At 40.2% G+C, this 18,587-nt stretch overlaps 1 long non-coding RNA gene across 1 annotated transcript; it reads right to left on the bottom strand.

Annotated features, from left to right (window-relative positions):
• Positions 1-9,095: 9,095 nt before the first annotated feature.
• LOC131253679 (uncharacterized) lies at positions 9,096-15,468 on the bottom strand. The gene is made up of 2 exons (XR_009175279.1): positions 15,091-15,468; positions 9,096-9,916 (listed from the first exon to the last, which is right to left on the bottom strand). It is a non-coding gene; the product is annotated as an uncharacterized LOC131253679 (long non-coding RNA).
• Positions 15,469-18,587: the final 3,119 nt, after the last annotated feature.

The raw sequence follows: 18,587 nt of genomic DNA, 5'->3' as shown, positions 1-18,587 counted from the left end.
TTCCAAGAAACAAAAACAAAAATAAAGAAAATATTCACACCATGTCATCCAGACCGTCCATTTTCCATCTAAGTGGACTCATTACCAATGATAGTTTCCATTTATAGAAAACCACTACATCACACCCATTATCCATATCTGGTAAAACTCAACCCCGTGCATCCCTACTTCACATGTAAAAAAAGCCCTGGGGGGAGCACAATTTTAAAACCCCGAGCTGCACACGTGCCAATGCAGCAAGTGTGCGAGATCCAATCAGGTTCTACAGTGAACAATCCTTTGCAGATTTTATTTTTATTTTTTTAAAAAAAAACAAAACAAGAAGATCAACGGTCTACATTCCATGATTTGTCCGGTCCACCCATCAGGCAGGGTGCACTAGTACAAAAGATCGATGGTCTACATTCGATGTAAATGTGGGGCCCACCAGATCCGGTGGGCCAGAAGATTATTGCGTATTGAGTAAACGCTGTTGGGCCCACAGTGAATGTATTTGGCTTATTCACACCGTCAATCCGTTTTTTCAGCTCATTTTAGGGTTGAGCCCAAAGTTGAAGCATATCCAAACCTCAAGTGGACCCACCGTAGGAATCAGCCTGGATAATGATGTCCACTGTCGAAACCTTCTAGGCCCCCTCAGTGATGTTGATTTGCCATCCAACCCGTTCATACATAAGGTCACGCGGAGATGGACAAAGGGAAAACACAAATATCAGCTTGACCCAAAACCTCAGTGGTGTTAAGATTTCAATGGTAGGTGATCAATTCAGTCTCTAGTAGTGTGGTCCATGTTGGGGGCCTTGCACACAACTTTAGAATCTAGCATCCCAAATCAAACCAGAATTATGGGATAATAAAGCAATAAAATAAATCAAAGCATAAACCATACCACACGAGATTTTTACATGGAAAACCCTCAAAGAGGAAAAAACCACGGAACCTCATCCAAATCAACAATCCACTATGAAGTAGAACATTACAACCTTCTTCACTCATGCAGAAGTAAATAAACAATAAGAGAATAAAAGAAAAACGGAGAGATCTCACCGATTACGAGGACGTGAAAGCGCTGAGATATAGTAGATCACCTATACGAGCATAACCTCCCTTCCACAAGCTCTCTCTCTCTCTCTCTCTCTCTCTCTCTCTCTCTCTCTCTCTCATTTGATAGCCCTAAACCCTTTAGCAAACCCTTGCAAAGCTTTAGGAAACCCTCTTGCATTACCTAGAAAAACCCTAAGTCCCCCTATTTATAGTTTAGGAAACTCCTTTTCGTACCCCTTGCGAAACCACCTTAAATTTTCGCATCCCGCACAAAGACGGAATCAAATCTGCGTAACCTCGACTGGTCGTGCAGAGTCCTCAACCAGTCGAGCGGCACCTTCAACCGGTCGAGCACATCCCACGACTGGTCGAGCACCTCGAAAATCCAAAACCACAACTCGCTGGAAAACGAGTCGAGTCAGTCCACGACTGGTCATGCACCAGCCCTCGACCGGTCGAGTGAAGCTCACGACCGGTCGAGCCTAGGAAAAAACCCCATCAAATCTCCTCCCTTTTTGACACAGGAGAAATCCGTCATCTTCAAGCCAGCCTGGTTTCTACAAACCTCAAACATGCCCTTCACCAAAGCCTTGTTCATCATGTCTGACCCATTATCGTCCGTGTGGACATTCTCAAGCTGTAAGACCTTATGTTCCAAAGTATCTCTAATTCAGTATTACCGAATCTCTATGTGCTTCGACTTGAAATGCTGACTTGGATTCTTGCTCAAGTGTATAGTACTTTAACTATCGCAATAAACCACGTGCTGCTCCTGCTTCAGACTAAGTACTTGTAAGAACATCTTCATCCAAAGCATCTCTTTACATGCTTCTGTGACAGCAATACACTTGGCATCTGTCGTCGACAACGCTACGACCTTTTTTAACTTGCTCTGCCAAGAGACCGCTCCCCCTACAAACGTGAACATGAACTCTGATGTAGACTTCATGGAGTCTATGTCGCCTGCTATATCTGCATCTATGTAGCCCTCTAACATAAGTTTTTTGTCACCATAGCATAGGCTCAACTTGGATGAGCCTCTTAGATACCGTAGTATCCATTTCACCGTTGTCCAATGCTCTTTACCAGGATTGGCAAGATACCGGTTGACAACACCAACCGCATATGTTATGTCTGGTCGTGTACACACCATCGCATACATCAAACTTCCTACAGTTAGCGCGTAAGGTATCTTCTACATCTCTTCCACTTCTGCCTTCGTCTTGAGACATTGTATGTCGCTCAATCTGAAGTGACCATCCAATGGAGTACTAACCGGCTTTGCTGCATTCATATTGAACCGCTATAGGATTTTCCCAATATACCGCTCTTGTGACAGCCAAAGCTTTCTACTGCTTCTGTCACGGGTTATCTCCATTCCTAGGATCTGATTAGCCAGGCCTAAGTCTTTTATCGCAAACGACTTACCCAACGCCTATTTCAGCCTCTGTTGATCTTCTTGATGTATTTTCACATGATGAGCATGTCATCAACGTATAAAAGCAGAACTAAGAAATCACCATCTGAGAACTTGCGCGTGAACACACAATGGTCCGACTCCGTTCTGTCATACCCATGCTGTAATATGAATGAGTCGAGTTTCTTGTACCATTGCCGTGGAGCTTGTTTTCACCCATACAAGCTCTTCCTCAACCTACACACCATATGCTCCTTGTCCTTGACTTCGAACCCCTCTATTGGCGCATGTAGATCTCTTCTTCCAATCACCATGGAGAAAGGCAGTTTTAACATCCAACTGCTCTATCTCCAGATCCATGCTAGCCGCCACCCAAGCAACACCCGTATGAATGTCATCTTCACCACTAGTGAGAATATATCCTCGAAGTTCATACATTTCCTCTGACCGAATCCTTTCACCACAAGTCTGGCCTTGAACCTCGTCTTTGAATTCTTCTGCTCAACATTCTTTCTGAACACCCACTTGTTGCTCAAAGTTTTCTTGCCCTTAGGCAATTTCACCATATCATAGGTGTGGTTCTTATGCAAGGATTCCATCACATTTAGCTTTCAACCACTCCCCCTTATGCTCGTTGGCTAGGGCCTCAGAATAATCTTCTAGCACTCCCCCATCAGTGAGCATAGTGTACTCACGCGGCGAGTACCTCTTGGACAGTTGTCTGTCCCTAGATGACCTCCTTACCAGTGGCTCAACAGTTAGATCAAGTGGGGGCTGCTCCCCCAGTCCATCTTCTGTATGAACTCCCTCGTCCTCGGCACTTTGTTGTACTCCCCCGTCATCAAGCACCATGGGAGGAATAACTGGATCCATGTCTTCTAGCTCACCTGAACTAGGCTGGTTCTTCTCTGACTTACCAATGTCTTCTATACACTAATCTTCAAAAAATACCACATCTGTGCTTCTGACGAGCTTCTTCTCGGTCAAATCCCACAATCTGTAACCGAACTTTTCATCACGTACCCCCAAGAACACACAGTCTGATCTTCATATCGAGCTTGGACCTCTCGTTCTTTGGTACGTGAACGGATGCCCTGCATCCAAACACCCTGAGATGATTATACGATGGATCTGTCCAGTCCACAACTTCTTAGGTATTTCTCCATTCAACGAGGTTAATAGAGACCTGTTTATCAAATACACTGTCGTGTGCATTGCTTCTCTCCAGAACGTCTTAGGCAACTTTGTATGGGATAACATGCATCTGATTCTCTCTACAATGTTGCGATTCATTCGCTCAGCCACACCATTATGCTGGGGAGTCTTAGGAACCGTCTGTTCATGCCGTATACCCAAAGACTTACAATACTCATGAAAGTCATCGATGTATTCACCACCATTGTAAGTGTAGATGCATTTCAATGATCTACATGTCTCTCTCTCGACTATAGCATGAAATAATTTAAACACACCAAAGACCTCGTCCTTGAATTTCAAAGCATAAACTCAAACCCTCCTAGATGCATCATCTATAAAAAGTAACAAAATACAATGCCTCACCAAAGGTTTTTTGTCCTCATAGGACCACAAACATCAAAATAAACCAAATCTAATGCATGCACTTTATTAATATGAGAAATAGATTTAATAAATGAAACTCTATACTATTTCCCTAATAAACAATCAATACAGGTTTTGCGAGATATACCTGTCACGTCTGGAAGAAGCCGCTTCTTCGCTAGTACCTGAAGCTCCTTTTCACTCATATGGCCTAGACGCATGTGTCACATGTCAATAGTTAAATCTTCCGCTGCGTTCAACCCACCCTTGCACACACTGACACTTGCCTTGTAAAGGGTGCAACACTTCTTTCCCCTGGCTGCGATCAACGAACCCTTGATGAGCTTCCAGCGCCCACCAGCAAATCGGCTTTCCCGTCGACATCAAGTTGAGGCGAAGGTCTGGGATATGCCTCACATCCCTGAGAACCAATGTGCAGCTCACATCGATCTTTATACAAATATCACCGACCCCTACGATCTTCGATATGACAGAATTCCCCATCTTCACGGTCTCAAAGTCACCTGACTTGTAGCTTGTGAAGAAGTCACTCCGTGGAGTCGCATGAAAAGAGGCTCTCGAGTCAATCACCCAGTCGGTGTCCTAACTTGTAGCCGTGAGACAAATATCAGGATCTGTTGAAAGAATAACTACAACGTCGCCATCTGAAGCGACCGCGGTGGAATCTGATTTATCTTCCTTCTCCTTTCCTTTTCCTTTCTTGTCGTTCTTATTCTTATGACATTCATGCTTATAGTGGCCCTTCTTGCCACAATTCCAGCATTCAACATCCTTCCTGGTACTCGACTTGCCTCTTGATTTATCTCGGGCCTTCCTGCCCTTTCTGTTCTTTCCTCTCCCCCGATCTTGTGTCACAAGGGCCTCTTGCTGAGTAGACCCCTGAGACTTCCTCCTTGTCTCCTCATTGAAGAGACAACTAGTTACTTGTTCCATGGACACCTTTCCGTCTGACGCGAAGTTACTTAGAGACACCACCAATGTCTCCCAACTATCAGGTAATGAGCTAAGCAATAGTAAAGCCTGTAATTCATCATCCAGGACCATCTTCATAGCGGAGAGCTGGTTCAATATATTGCTGACCTCATTCATGTGCTCAGCCACAAAACCACCATCTTTGAACTTGAGATTCACAAGTCGTCTTATCAGGAAGATTTTATTACCAGCTGTCTTCCTCTCATACAGCTCTAGGCTAGCGGCTGCGGTCTCCGTAGACACATGGTAGAACACAGAATCATCCAACCATTGTCTAATAAACTCCACCGCCTTGCGGTCCAACTTCTTCCAATCATCATCAGACATATCCTTGAATTTTGCTGACATGCCTAAAATTAGATAATATAAGTCCTTACAATAAAGTAAGTCCTCCATCTTAGCCTTCCATATGGTCCAGTTAGAACCATTGAGATTGATCATCCTTATTGAGCCACCTTCCATAATTCAGAACCAATCCCACTTCATTTAATGAACTTGACTCTGATACCACTTTGTTGGGGACCTTGCACAAAACTTTAGGATCTATCCTTCCAAATCAAACCAGAATTATGGGATAATAAAGCAATGAAATAAATCAAAACATAAACCACACCACACCACACGAGATTTTTACGTGGAAAACCCTCAAAAAGGTAAAAACACCGGGACCTCGTCCAGATCAACAATTCACTATAAAGTATAACGTTACAACCTTCTTCACACACGCAGGAGTAGATAAATAATAAGAGAATAAAAGAAAAATGGAAAGATCTCATCGATTACGAGGACGTGGAAGCGCTGAAATATAGTAAATCACCTCTACGAGCATAACCTCTCTTCCACAAGCTTCCTCTCTCTCTTTCTCTCTCTCTCACACACCTTTGATAGACCTAAACGCTTTAGCAAACCCTTGCAAAGCTTTATGAAACCCTCTTGCATTACCTAGAAAAACCTTAGGTCTCCCTATTTATAGTTTAGGAAACTCCCTTTCGCACCCATTGCGAAACCGCCTTAAATTTTCACATCCCGCACAAAGACGGAATCAAATCTACATAACCTCGACTGGTCGTGCAGAGTCCTCGACCAGTCGAGCAGCACCCCAGACTAGTCGAGCACATCCTACGACTGGTCGAACACTTTGGAAATCCAAAACCACAACTCGCTGGAAAACGAGTCGAGCCAGTCCACAACTAGTCGTGCACCAGCCCTCGACCGGTCGAATGCAGCTCACGACCAGTCGAGCCTGGGGAAAAAACCCCATCAGTCCACTTGAGCTTTAGACATACTTCAATTTTCAGCTCATGTCCTCAAATAAGTTGGTAAAACGGATGGACTAGGTGGCTAAGTGATCACGACAATTAACCACTTGCTCTAAATGCTCGAACTGATAGAGCATTGTGAATTAATCTTTTTATCCCATGGTCCATGCCCTAAATCCACAAGTTAAGTCATCTGACGAACCCTCCTCGTGGGCTCCAAATCCATGAGTTTCGCCTCACATGAGCTACCCACCTCACATGGGCTCCAAATTCATGATTTCCACAGACCGCCCACACCGAGTGTACCCCTATATCCCACAGGCACAACACTCGAGCCTAGTGTGAAAACACCTCTACATTAATACCAATTTGATGCAAGACAATTAACCACTTGCTCTAAAAGCTCAAACTGATAGAACATGACAAATTAATCCCTTTATCTCGTAGCCTGAGCTCCAAATCCATAGGTTCCACCTCACACGGGCCCCAAATCCGTAGGTTCCGCAAGTCGCCCACCCCGAGTGTGCCCCTGCATCCCACAGGTTACCTCACTCGAGCCCAGTGTAAAAAATGTCCCTACATTAATACCAATTTGATGTAGGACAATTAACCACTTACTTTAAAAGGTCATTACCCACTTTATCTCATTACTTGGGCCTCAAATCCATGGATTAGGTCCTCGGCCGAACCCTCCTCGTGGGCCACAAATCCATAAATTTCACCCTCTCGTGGGCCTTATATATGAATTCCACCTCACACCCCAAATCCATAGATTCTGCAAGCCGCCCACCCCGAGTGTACCCCTGCATCCCATAAGCCACCCCACTCGAGCCTGGTGTCAAAATGCTCACACATTAATAAGACACATAACTCATGGTGGGGCCCACAGAGTTAGTGGGCAACCCGATTTCAGGTGAGCCTATCAGAAATTTTTGAGTCAAAAAATTTACCATAAGGCCTGCCTAATGAACGTCTCAGATCTCTCACACGTGTGCTACATCAGCATGCAAAGGTGGGTTGTGTTTGGCTCATGCAGATGTTTCATATCTCAATTAAATACATGTAAAGCAAAACGCAAATCCGTATTAAAAATTGCAGCATCATAACATGTTCTACATTGATCCCCCAAACACCTAAAAAAAATGCGTACAACACATTAGCAGAGCCTTCAGATGTAATATAAAAAACAAAAAAAATCAAAATGGCTCTCATACCAAAATAATAAAATCAGATGGACTGTACTTCCAATTTCGACCCACACAAACAGAATTCTAGCAGTTTCATATTTCAAAAGCAACAATGCAAAAAGTTACACCGAGACGCATTCAAAAAGGATACATTAGCACCATAGCAGCTGGATCTGGGTCCAGTTCGGCGATCCAAACCGTTTATTAGTTGGGCCTCACCTCGATGGAGGAACCCCCCTGATTGGAATATTTTAGCACTTTGATTATGTAACTTTTAACGTGATTTGCTTTGTGGGCCATTGATTCAAGAGTCTAGGATTTCAAATTTTAGCACTTGGATAATGTAACTTTTTCGGTGTGGGCCATTGATTCAAGAGTCTAGGATTTCAAATCTTCAAAATTTTAAAGGCAGCCAGCTTACTGACAATTTGGATCACTGAATATGGACCCAGATCCAACGGCTATAGTCCTGACTCTGAATATGTGTTAAGATTTAATGTCCATGAAAAGCAGAGGACCATTTAAATAGTAGACTCCACTGTGAGGATGGAACAAGGCCTGAAAATCATACTGATGAAACAATCCCAACCGTCCTATTGGTGACCATCACATGGACAGTGAACAAGAGAATGGTTGTGGGTATGTTAGGATCCATTGGAGGTTTTTCAAAAGTTGGTCCAGTTCAGTGGAGGAAAATGTGTTGGTGGATGGGAAATCCTGATCAAAGAATCGCAGCAATATAACATCAGTGGGACCCACAACTTGGACAGGACTATTGGCATTGTACTGTGGATGATTTGGCACAAATATGTGATAGATGATAAAAAGAAAACCAATCCAGTGAGATTTTCATCCTATGATCCAAACGTTGCGCAAAAAAAAATGGAACGGTCTAGATCAACATGCATGCATCTCACAACATGCATGCATCTCTCATGTGCAGTGGATGAACTGTGATAACTTGATAATCTGTACCCGTAGTTCAGCCCTTGTTTTAATACTCTTTCCAGATCAGTACTTGGTACTTGCAAGTGATATTGAAGTGATTTTAATATATATCTCAGACTCAAAATAAAGAAGAAAAAGTAGGTGCTTATACTGTAGTTATTTAATGATATTTGATACTCTGGCTGTATGATAGTTGATAAACACGCACTAAGAAATGCAAGTGGCATTCATGAGACTCAAATTAAACCATCTAAGTCATGGGCCCTATTTTATAAGAACAATAAACCAACGGTTACAGAGATTTTGGATGACTGAGGTGCACTTAAAATTGTTGCAATTAATATTCACGGTCCAGATTCAACAAACAAATGTTCATTGATCAGAGTTTAGAACCGTTCATTCCATGTGATTTTAAAGTCATGACCAATCTATGGTAGTTCCCTCAATTTGGAAGGTTTAATTTGAGTTGATACATGTCAAATGTGGAATTTCTAAGTGCCTGAGGATCAACCATCAGGCTTTTTACCAGGCTTTTACCAGTGTATCATCTCTCTCTCTCTCTGGCTTTTACCAGTCTCTCTCTCTCCCTCTCTCTCCCTCTCTCATATTCTCGAGGTGGAGTAGTGCCCATTAGTTGGCTGAGCAGCAAGCTCCTCTATTTCTTTGATAAAAGTAATAGAAAGCTACGAAGGATTCCAAGAAATTCTATAAATAACCAACCAAAGCGTCAACAACATAAATAAAATCAAGTTCCAAGCTCTCCTACTGTGAATATAATAATGTGTTATTGAAATGGACGAGGAGATGAAAAGCTACAAGTATGGTAGATAAAGAAATCAAAATGATCTCATGCACTTTCAAAATTTTCAATTGGGTGCTTATAAAATACCACACGTGTGCCGTTCATAAGGTAGGGCCCACCGCGTACGTCTTTGGCCTGCCTCACCCACATGAGGTCAGTCAGGTCATCATCAGGTGAACCATACTTGTATAATCAATGCTCATGCACTTTAAAAAAAATTTCAATTCAGTGCTTATGAAATGCCACACGTGTGCGCCGTTCATCAGGTGGGGCCCACCATTTACGCCCCTTTGGCCTGCCTCTCCCACATGAGGTCACTCAGGTCGTCATGAGGTGAACCACACTTGTATAATCAATACATGCTCGCGCACTTTTAAAAATTTTCAATTGGGTGCTTATAAAATGCCATTCATCAAGTGGGGCCCACCACCATGTACACATCTTAGCCATTCATCAATACTGCACATGCATGGTGGGGACCACATGGTGTACATGGATTCGATCACGCACCTTTCAAACCAGCAGCAAGAGTGGGGTTGTAGCCTTGGAAGGCCTCTAACAAGATGAGAGAAACTTGGATGAGATATGAAACTGAATATGGAGTGAGATGAGTTATGAATTTGTACTTGCACCAGAGTCTTCTTCCTAGGTAATAAGATCTTTCAGCTTCTACCCATCACTGAAAATACGGATGAAAGGAGAAGTCCTGCAACGAATCTTCTTCAAGACTAATAGATAGATCATAGATGCAAAGAGAGAGAGAGAGAGGGTGTGTGTGTGTGTGTGTGTGTGTGTGTGTGTGTACACTTGCTGTTGAATGCTTTTCAAGAAATGGAGATAGAATATGAAAGCATAAGCTTCTACACTAGAATAACAAACGAAACATGGAAACAAGGGATACATATATACATGTCTATAGACATGCTGGCCTGCATATGCATATATTAGATAAAAATGAAATTTGACAAGTCGATGCACTTACAACTGCTGGTATTCCCACAATCGAAGATTAAAGGTCGCCCATGAAAATACAAGTGAAATGTCACAGCATGAGATCCATGCAATTAATAGAAGGTGAGATTAAGATATGATGAAACTAAAGAAATAAAGAAATCGAGATAAGATTTGTTGAGTTTATGCACTATCAATGAGTGTTTTTCCACCATGGCTTGCTCATCATAAGGAAAAGGCGATGAAACATCAATAATCTGAAATTTTCTGTTAATGAGAGAAGAAACTTGGGAGCATGAAAAATGAAAAGAAATAGTAAAACTATACTGAAATCTGATGATTTTCCTCTCTTTTAAAAAGAACCACCATCAATCTAATGGATCTTATGATCTCTCACCATCTTTTCGTCTAAAATTAGCTAGTTGAAACATGAACAACCATCATCATTGAAATGGGTACGATGATCTCTCCTCAGAAATTCATCTTCCACTGCTTTTGTCTTTTCAATAAAAGTATGGTCATCATTCAAAAAGAAAGAAGAGAACGGAAGAAAGAAACATGAAGAACCATCTTCAAGATTGTTGATGAGATATTATAGGGTGATGATGAAATAACATATATAGAAATATTTTTTAAAGGGAAAAATAATAACATATATAGAAATATGAAAGTATTACTTCACAAATACAGTTAGAATTTAAGGATGAGCATTGCTAGGGGAAATATGGTTAGTTATAATTAAGGAGAATAGATTTAAAGTATAATAAGCTTGAGATGAAACTAAATGATTTTATGCACAAGATTTTCTCCAATACATCAAGACATTTTGCAATGTGTTACGCTGGGACTTAAGCCTTTGAATCTGGTCTTCCAATGATCCGAACCATTGATACGATGAGCCTCAATCAGCCTCAATTTGTGCAGCGGATAGATAACAAATAACATTTCCTAAATTGGATTATTTCAACCATTTATAATTTGGTTCTTTTGCTTTGAAAATGGACAGACGGTATGCCCAATCTTTGTGTAATCAAAGAGTTAAAATATACAATCTAATAAATTGTCTGGCATCCCCCATCCAAGGGGGTGCACCCTATCACATAAAACATTTGGATCACTGAAAAAATCCGAAAATGATCAAAGTCCTTACATATCAAAATGCAGTAGGTCGGGATGTATTCAAGAAAACCTCTTGATAGACGATTTGGTGTGTGCGCTCTCCGGAAGCATTGTTTCTTACATATAAAAGACAAAGGAGATTAAACATGAACAATTCATCTACAGCACTCTTCATAATTTCTGAGGTGGTTCAGGTCATTCTATGAATGAATACAAGTTCTATTCGATGAAATCGGTACGAAAGTGAGTAGGAAAATGTGGATACACAGACAACTGTTCTCAGTTAGAGATGGAAGGTATCAAAGAATGATGTCCACAGTAAAATAAGTAAAATAGAAAGAATATCCAATGAATATGATGCAATAACCCTTCAATTGAAAGATAAACTGAAAGCCATCAAAGAACTGATTCAAAGTAGTCCTAGTGCAAGCACTGAGTAATGATTGTGCTTGAAGAAAACATATACCTAAGGCTTTTTTCTTTTTCTTTCTTTTCTTTTTTTACCTAAAAGGCAGTTATCAAGCACCCAATATACACAGCACATACTTATGAAATCCAAACTGTTCACCTAGTGTACCATACCTGGGATAGGCCTAAGATAGGAAATTACACCATACAGATGGTTCTTAGCAACATTTTTCAGGATGTTTGCCTGGCGAATGTTGAACCATTGATTGGAGGTTTTCAGGGGTGCCCCATTTGCAATTCTTAAAATCCTTCAATCCGTAGCCGGGATGACAGGACCATTACGATTTTTGGTGTCCTTGGTGTCCCCCTCATTGAAAATAGGGCCCAGCAGATGAAACTCCAGTTCTTGTAGATGTGTACCACAAGTATCGATATTCTTGATTGCTAAGACAATTGATAGAATTGGATCCTCTATCCCAAAACAAATAGATAAGCAACACCCAAATGGGGGTGAACAAGAAAAAAAAAAATGGGTGGGGAGGGGAAATGAATACCAAACCAAAAGTATTGGAAGAAAAGGGAGTTTTCATTCATTAAGATTGCACTAGCCTTTGAACAAAACAAGAGAAGGTAGCCTTGAAGGAAAGGGAAGAGGGAGCTCCCTTCAGTCCAAGCATCGGGGGAAAAGGATGAGATTTATCTCCCGCATCATTCACACATTCACAGAGTAGCAAAAACCGCTCCCCTATCTACCAAGTGTTTGAATGAATGAGTCGGCAGCTAATTCAACCCCTAAAACCACCCATGAGTGGACTGAAGGAAGCTCTCTCAAGCCATTCCTTAAAACTGTTATAAAGAAGGGTAAAAAAAAGAAACCTTCTTTGAATCAGTAGACAGCATTTCAAAACAATATAGGTCGAGTCTCTTATCATCCATCCCCTGGCCCACGAAGCTGAACCGGTATTAACCCACAAAAAGCATCATTAGATCTCTAAAGCAAATCAAAATCACAAACAACCAATAAATCATCATCATCATCCAATCCTAACCTCAAAAAATTGGGGATAACTAAACAACTAGTAAATTCAAAAATAAAAATAACAAAAGTCCTTTAAATCAGGAACTTACCCACCCATCAAAGTTTAAAATACTCAATAAAAAACAACATGAGAATTAGAAGATGGTTGATTTTTTATTTTTTGAAAGGGAAACATTAGAAGCTTTGGTCTAGATGGAATTATCGATAATTAGACATTTAGATGCATCAAACAACCAGTACTGCTGTGAAAAATTTGCTTGTTATAAGACTTTATATGCAAATTGCTATAGTTACTAAATCATTTACCTCTCATAAAAATTACAAAAGCACCCTTTTTCCTTCCTGAATTATGATAAACTAATAAAATCAATAAATACTAAAGTAATTGAGAAACTAAAAACAGTATTAGTTATTAATAACTACTTCCTCAGCTTCAAGTCCTGATAATCATCATAATCCAATTGAGGAGAAACAAAATGATTCTGTCCACTTCCCTCAAAGGTGGGGGAAGGAAGTCCGCAAACACCAAATAAAGCTGCAAAACTGCATTTCTCCGAGCATGCATCACAAATTCAAGGAAAAAAGTTCCCATGACATTTAAAAGAAAGCTTCCCTATTTACATCCAAAGCCTCCAAATCCTAACACCTAGACTTTCCTACCCACAAAGCACTTCTTATAAATGAGACTTTGGCTCTCAAACCATTTCGTTTCAATCACCCAAATCACCTAAAAAATTCAAAGACAGTGAGTCCAATGAAACCCATTTTTCCAATTATCAAAACCACCAAAATATTTCAAAAAACACAAGCTTTGAATAATCATTCGAAAGAAAACTCCTAAAGACACATTTAATCAAAATTAACAAACTAAAAAAACCTCAAATCCTATAGTACTTCTTTAACCCCAATATTTGACAACGCCATCACATTTTTTGCAAGGCAAAAGAGCCTTCCATGACCCAAACCCAACTTCAATAAGGGGAAAAAAAAAAGCCGAAGAGCTACAGGCACCTGCACCACTAATAGGGGCACAGGGCTTTTCTAGCGATTGGCTGCATTAAAAAAATAAAAATAAAAATTATATATATATATATATATATATATATATATATATATCTTCCCAATTAATGCATCCAACGGCTAAATGATCCCTCCACCGCTAATACTGGTACAGGCGCCTGTAGGCGATGACTTTTCACAAAAAAAAAAAAGGGTAATAAGGACCATTCTTTGGAAGGTAATGTGGACCATTTTATACATTAATCTAGATCATTAAGGAAGAAAATACCTATAAACTATAATCTTCCCAAAGAAATAGGAAAAAACCCATTATTATTTACAGCATAGATCATTCAACAGAACCTATACACCAAGGGCCAAAAAAAAAAAAAAAAAAAAAAAAAGGAAGGAAGGAAGGAAAAAATTCCAATATCAAGCAAGCCTTATAAACACCAAAAGAATAGCAAAAAGGCCTGTTATTATTTATAACATAGATCGTTAAAATGATCCTACACTCATCTTCAGAGAAGAAGCAAGATCAAATCACACAAAACTTGTAAACACCAAAAGCCAGGCAAAACCATCTTCCTCAACATAAAAATAGCTTCTTCTTCTTCTTCTTCTGGTAAATAAAAGAGCTTCGAAAGTAAGTTTTATTTACATACATGAGATCCATTGAAAACGAAAGGGCCTAAAAATATCACAAGGAAAAAAAAAAAGGCTTTTCACCTCCTTCATTTTTGGTAAAACGAGAACCCTTTAAAAAAGTCTTTTTGTCTGACTAACAAAAGGACATCATCTCCTTCTCAAATCACACGACTCCTCTTGTATCTTCCTCCAAAACCCCCTTAAAAAGACACATAAAATCACTATCTTTTGTTAGCAAAACCAAATGAATAGAAATACATGTGATTACACCATAGTTTCTAAATAAAGATAGAAAAAGCATTTTTAAATAAAAATTATTTAAAAAAAAAAAAATCATGATCAACCTCTTAAAAGCCAAATCCACGTGAAATCCTACAAATCTATAACAAAAATCCAGCAAAAGGCAAAAAAAAAAAAAAAACAAAACAAAACAAAATAGCCCATATAAATAGAAACAGCCAAATACCAAGATAAAAGAAGAAAATATTCTTCCTCAAGATAGCAATATTTCTATTTCTAGAAACCCTAATCTTCTTCGTCGTGATAATCAATCAACCGCTCAACGATAAACCACGTCCACGTGAAATCCTCCAACTCCAACCCAAAAATAAAACAAAAGGATAAATATCCGCATCTCAAATTTTATAAAAAAGAAAGTTAAATACCAGAGAGAGAGAGAGAGAGAGAGAGAGAGAGAGAGAGAGCTCCCTATTTACCATGTGGCAGGTATGCTTCTACCTATAGTACTCTTCTTAAGACTCGTCCATGGCTGTTGCTTGCTATTGATTATCACTTCCGGACACCCAAATTTCAATTTTCTCACTCATCCCACGAGACAGAGTTTGTGATTCACCCCATAAAAAAAGACAGAGAGAGAGTAGAAGAACCCATATCACATATTGGGGACAAAAAGTAGGAGAGAGAGAGATAGAGAAAGACAGAGGGATCCACTCCACCAAAAAGAGGGAGAAGGACCTATATCACATATTAGGGATAGCATTGGGAGGAAGGGAGAAAGAAATAGAGAGAGGTTGGGATACACTCCACATTAAAGAGGGAGAACCATGTCACATATTAGGGGAGAGAGAGAGAGAGAGAGAGGACCTATATCACATATTAGGGATAGCATTGGGAGGAAGGGAGAAAGAAATAGAGAGAGGTTGGGATACACTCCACATTAAAGAGGGAGAACCATGTCACATATTAGGGGAGAGAGAGAGAGAGAGAGAGAGAGAGAGAGAGAGAGCGAACGAGTCAAACCTCACAAGGTGAAGAAGAACCATATCACGTACTAGAGAGAGAGACAGTTTCATTCTCACCCCACGGTGATAGAGAAAGAGGTAGTAGAACATAACGTATTAATGGAGAGAGGTGGGAGTACAAGAAGAGCAACATCAGGTATTAGAGAGAGACAGAGACAGAGATGCAGAAGAGAGAGAGAGAGAGAGAGAGAGAGAGAGAGAGGTGCATAAATCACGGGAGAGTTCGCATGTGGGAGTGGAAGATGTGTCGTTTTCGTCATGAGAGTCAGAGACAGGAAAGCGACGGAGTCTCTCTCTCTCTACACACACAACATATACACATCAAAGCCTCTGATGAAACGAGAGAGGAAAGTAGCAAAAGATGGAAATGGGTCTTTGCTTTTGCAGGAGCTCTCTCTCTGCCTTTGCCAAGGAATGTGTTTTTGTATCAAACCCCCCCTTCTCTCTCCCTCTGTCTACAGTCTTACTTACACCCCTTTCATACACGTGGCCGTAGCTGGCATCCGAGGAGAACGTTACTCGCGATTTCCGACGTCCCTAACTCAACACGAAACTAACCCCAGTCTTGCCGACTCACTTCATCCTAGCTTTCACTCAATCCCCACTCAAGAGAAGACTAGTCGACCGACTCACCCTATTTGCCATAGTCTTTTATGAATCCCAACTCGGAAAATGGTCCTCAATCTGTATTTTATTTTAAATTAGGGACGCCCCGGTGGGCCCCTTGCACCCGACCAGGAGTTTGCACCGGTATTGGCTAACATGTACATTTAAATTTACGGTCAGGCTTATGAATAATTAGCAGTTAAAGAAAATTAGAAGGTGTGAACGGGCACAATAAGTCAGGGAACTACATAAGCAAACTCCAAATATGAATCAAACACGCAAAAGATAAATGCAACAAAGTATGTACAGGAATACGTGATTTTACGTGGAAAACTCTTATAAAAAAAGGGAAAAAAAAAAAACCACGGCACAAAATGACAACAAAATTCGCTATAAAAAATGAATTATAAGAGATTGATGAACTTACAAATGTGAAATCCTTCAGAAAATATTAGCATCCATTCAAAACTCTCTTAAAAACGTTTAAGTCATACATCTAAATAAAGGTGTACAAGAGTCAAACCGAGTCAAGCTTGGCACAGCTCGACTAGGCTCGGCCACTTGCTGACCCTAGCTCAAACTCGGCTTGGCTCGGATCGATCCTCGAGCTTGACTGGCCAACTCAGCTCGGTTCGGTCAACAGCTCGGGCCAGTTCGAGCCGAGTTCGCTTATGCGGCATTTTTATAAACACATGGTCTATACCTTCAAAATCTCACTATATATAAAACAGCAACAATGGTTTTACAAGTATTTTATCAAACACCTTGTAAGCAACATAAAAATCGAGAAAAAAAAAAGTATTTGTTTCATATACGTACCTTCCTTGTCATCAGCCACACTTCATTGAGTCATTTCATCAAACACTTGGTGAACAATAGCAATATCAAAGTAACCGAGTCACCGAACTTAATCGATCCGAGTTCGATTCGAGTTGGGTTCAATCCAAGTCGAGTCGAGCTCGGGCAAGCTCGAACTCGGTTCAAAATTTTTTCGAGCTCAAAAAATCAGCTCGAACTCATTTTCGAACCGAGTCGAATCGAGCTTTTCGAGTCGAGTCAAGCAAGTTACCGAGTTAACTCTGCTTGTGTACAGCCCTACGTCTAAATCATACCCTAATTCCATAATATACCCATAATTATAGCATAACACCCGAAATGAGAAACGTTTTGTGCAATTATGTAAAATTGCGTGCGTCATTGATCTAAGCATCGATCGATCGAGGGTTACTCGATTAATGTCGATCAATCGACGGCCACATGTTCGATTGATCGAATATACGCAAAAGAGTCTAGAGAGTTTACAAGTATTATCCAAAAATAATCGATCACTTAAACCTCCCAAGTCAATTGATCGAACATGTCCAAAACTGTTGTGAGACCAATCTATCTAATTTAGGGCTCACTTGATTAATCAATCAATCAAGACCCTTGTTTTATGTGTAGATTGAAGACATCTAAACAATAATATTCATTATGACTTCAATCATCATGAACCACAACTCCAAGCTCCATCTCAAATCACCTCTTTTATATCTTTACCGTTGTCATCGTCTTTCCTGCATACTCCATCTTCATTAAACATTTGCCAGACCTAGAGAAGTAAAATAGAATTTGAACTTCTCTATAGGAACCACATTTGTAAGCATATCCGTTGGATTCATGTTCATGTGGATCTTCTTAAGAGTAGCACTGCCTTCCTCATGAACCTGTCAAATAAAATAATGACGAACATCAATACGTTTAGTTCTAAAATGACAAACTGAATTCTTTACCAAGTTAATCGCATTTTTACTATCACAAATAACAGGCACAGCCTCCCGTTGAAGCCCTAACTCATTCATAATTTTATGCAACCAAGCACCTTTCTTGAAAGGCTTCATCACTGCCATATACTTAGCTTCGATTGTGAAAAGAGCAACTACGAACTGAAGTTTCGATGTCCAACTGATCACTTTACCCTCTAGTACAAACGAGTAACCGAAAGTCGCCCTTCTGTTGTTCACATTTCATGCGTAATCGACATTCCCATAGCCTACCAATTTTTCTATAATTTTTCAAATATCAAGACGTAGTCCATTGTACCTTGTAAATAACAAAGTAGTCATTTCACTGCCTCTTAATATTGATTGCCGAAATTTGACGTGTATATGCTCACAACATCGTTTGCATATGAAATATTCAGTCTCGTTGAAACCATGACATACATCAAATTGCCAATTACATTCGAATAGGACACACGAGACATAAATCATTTTTTCTTCATCTGTAATAAGACATTGTTCTGGAGAAAGTCAAAAGTGAGCAGCATGGGGTGTGATAAATTGGTTTAGCCTTATCTATCCCAA

This window comes from Magnolia sinica, chromosome 8 (assembly GCF_029962835.1).
Source record: "Magnolia sinica isolate HGM2019 chromosome 8, MsV1, whole genome shotgun sequence".
Classification (NCBI taxonomy): domain Eukaryota; kingdom Viridiplantae; phylum Streptophyta; class Magnoliopsida; order Magnoliales; family Magnoliaceae; genus Magnolia; species Magnolia sinica.
Note: the sequence above shows the minus strand (reverse complement) of the source record. Positions and strands in the feature narration are given on the sequence as shown.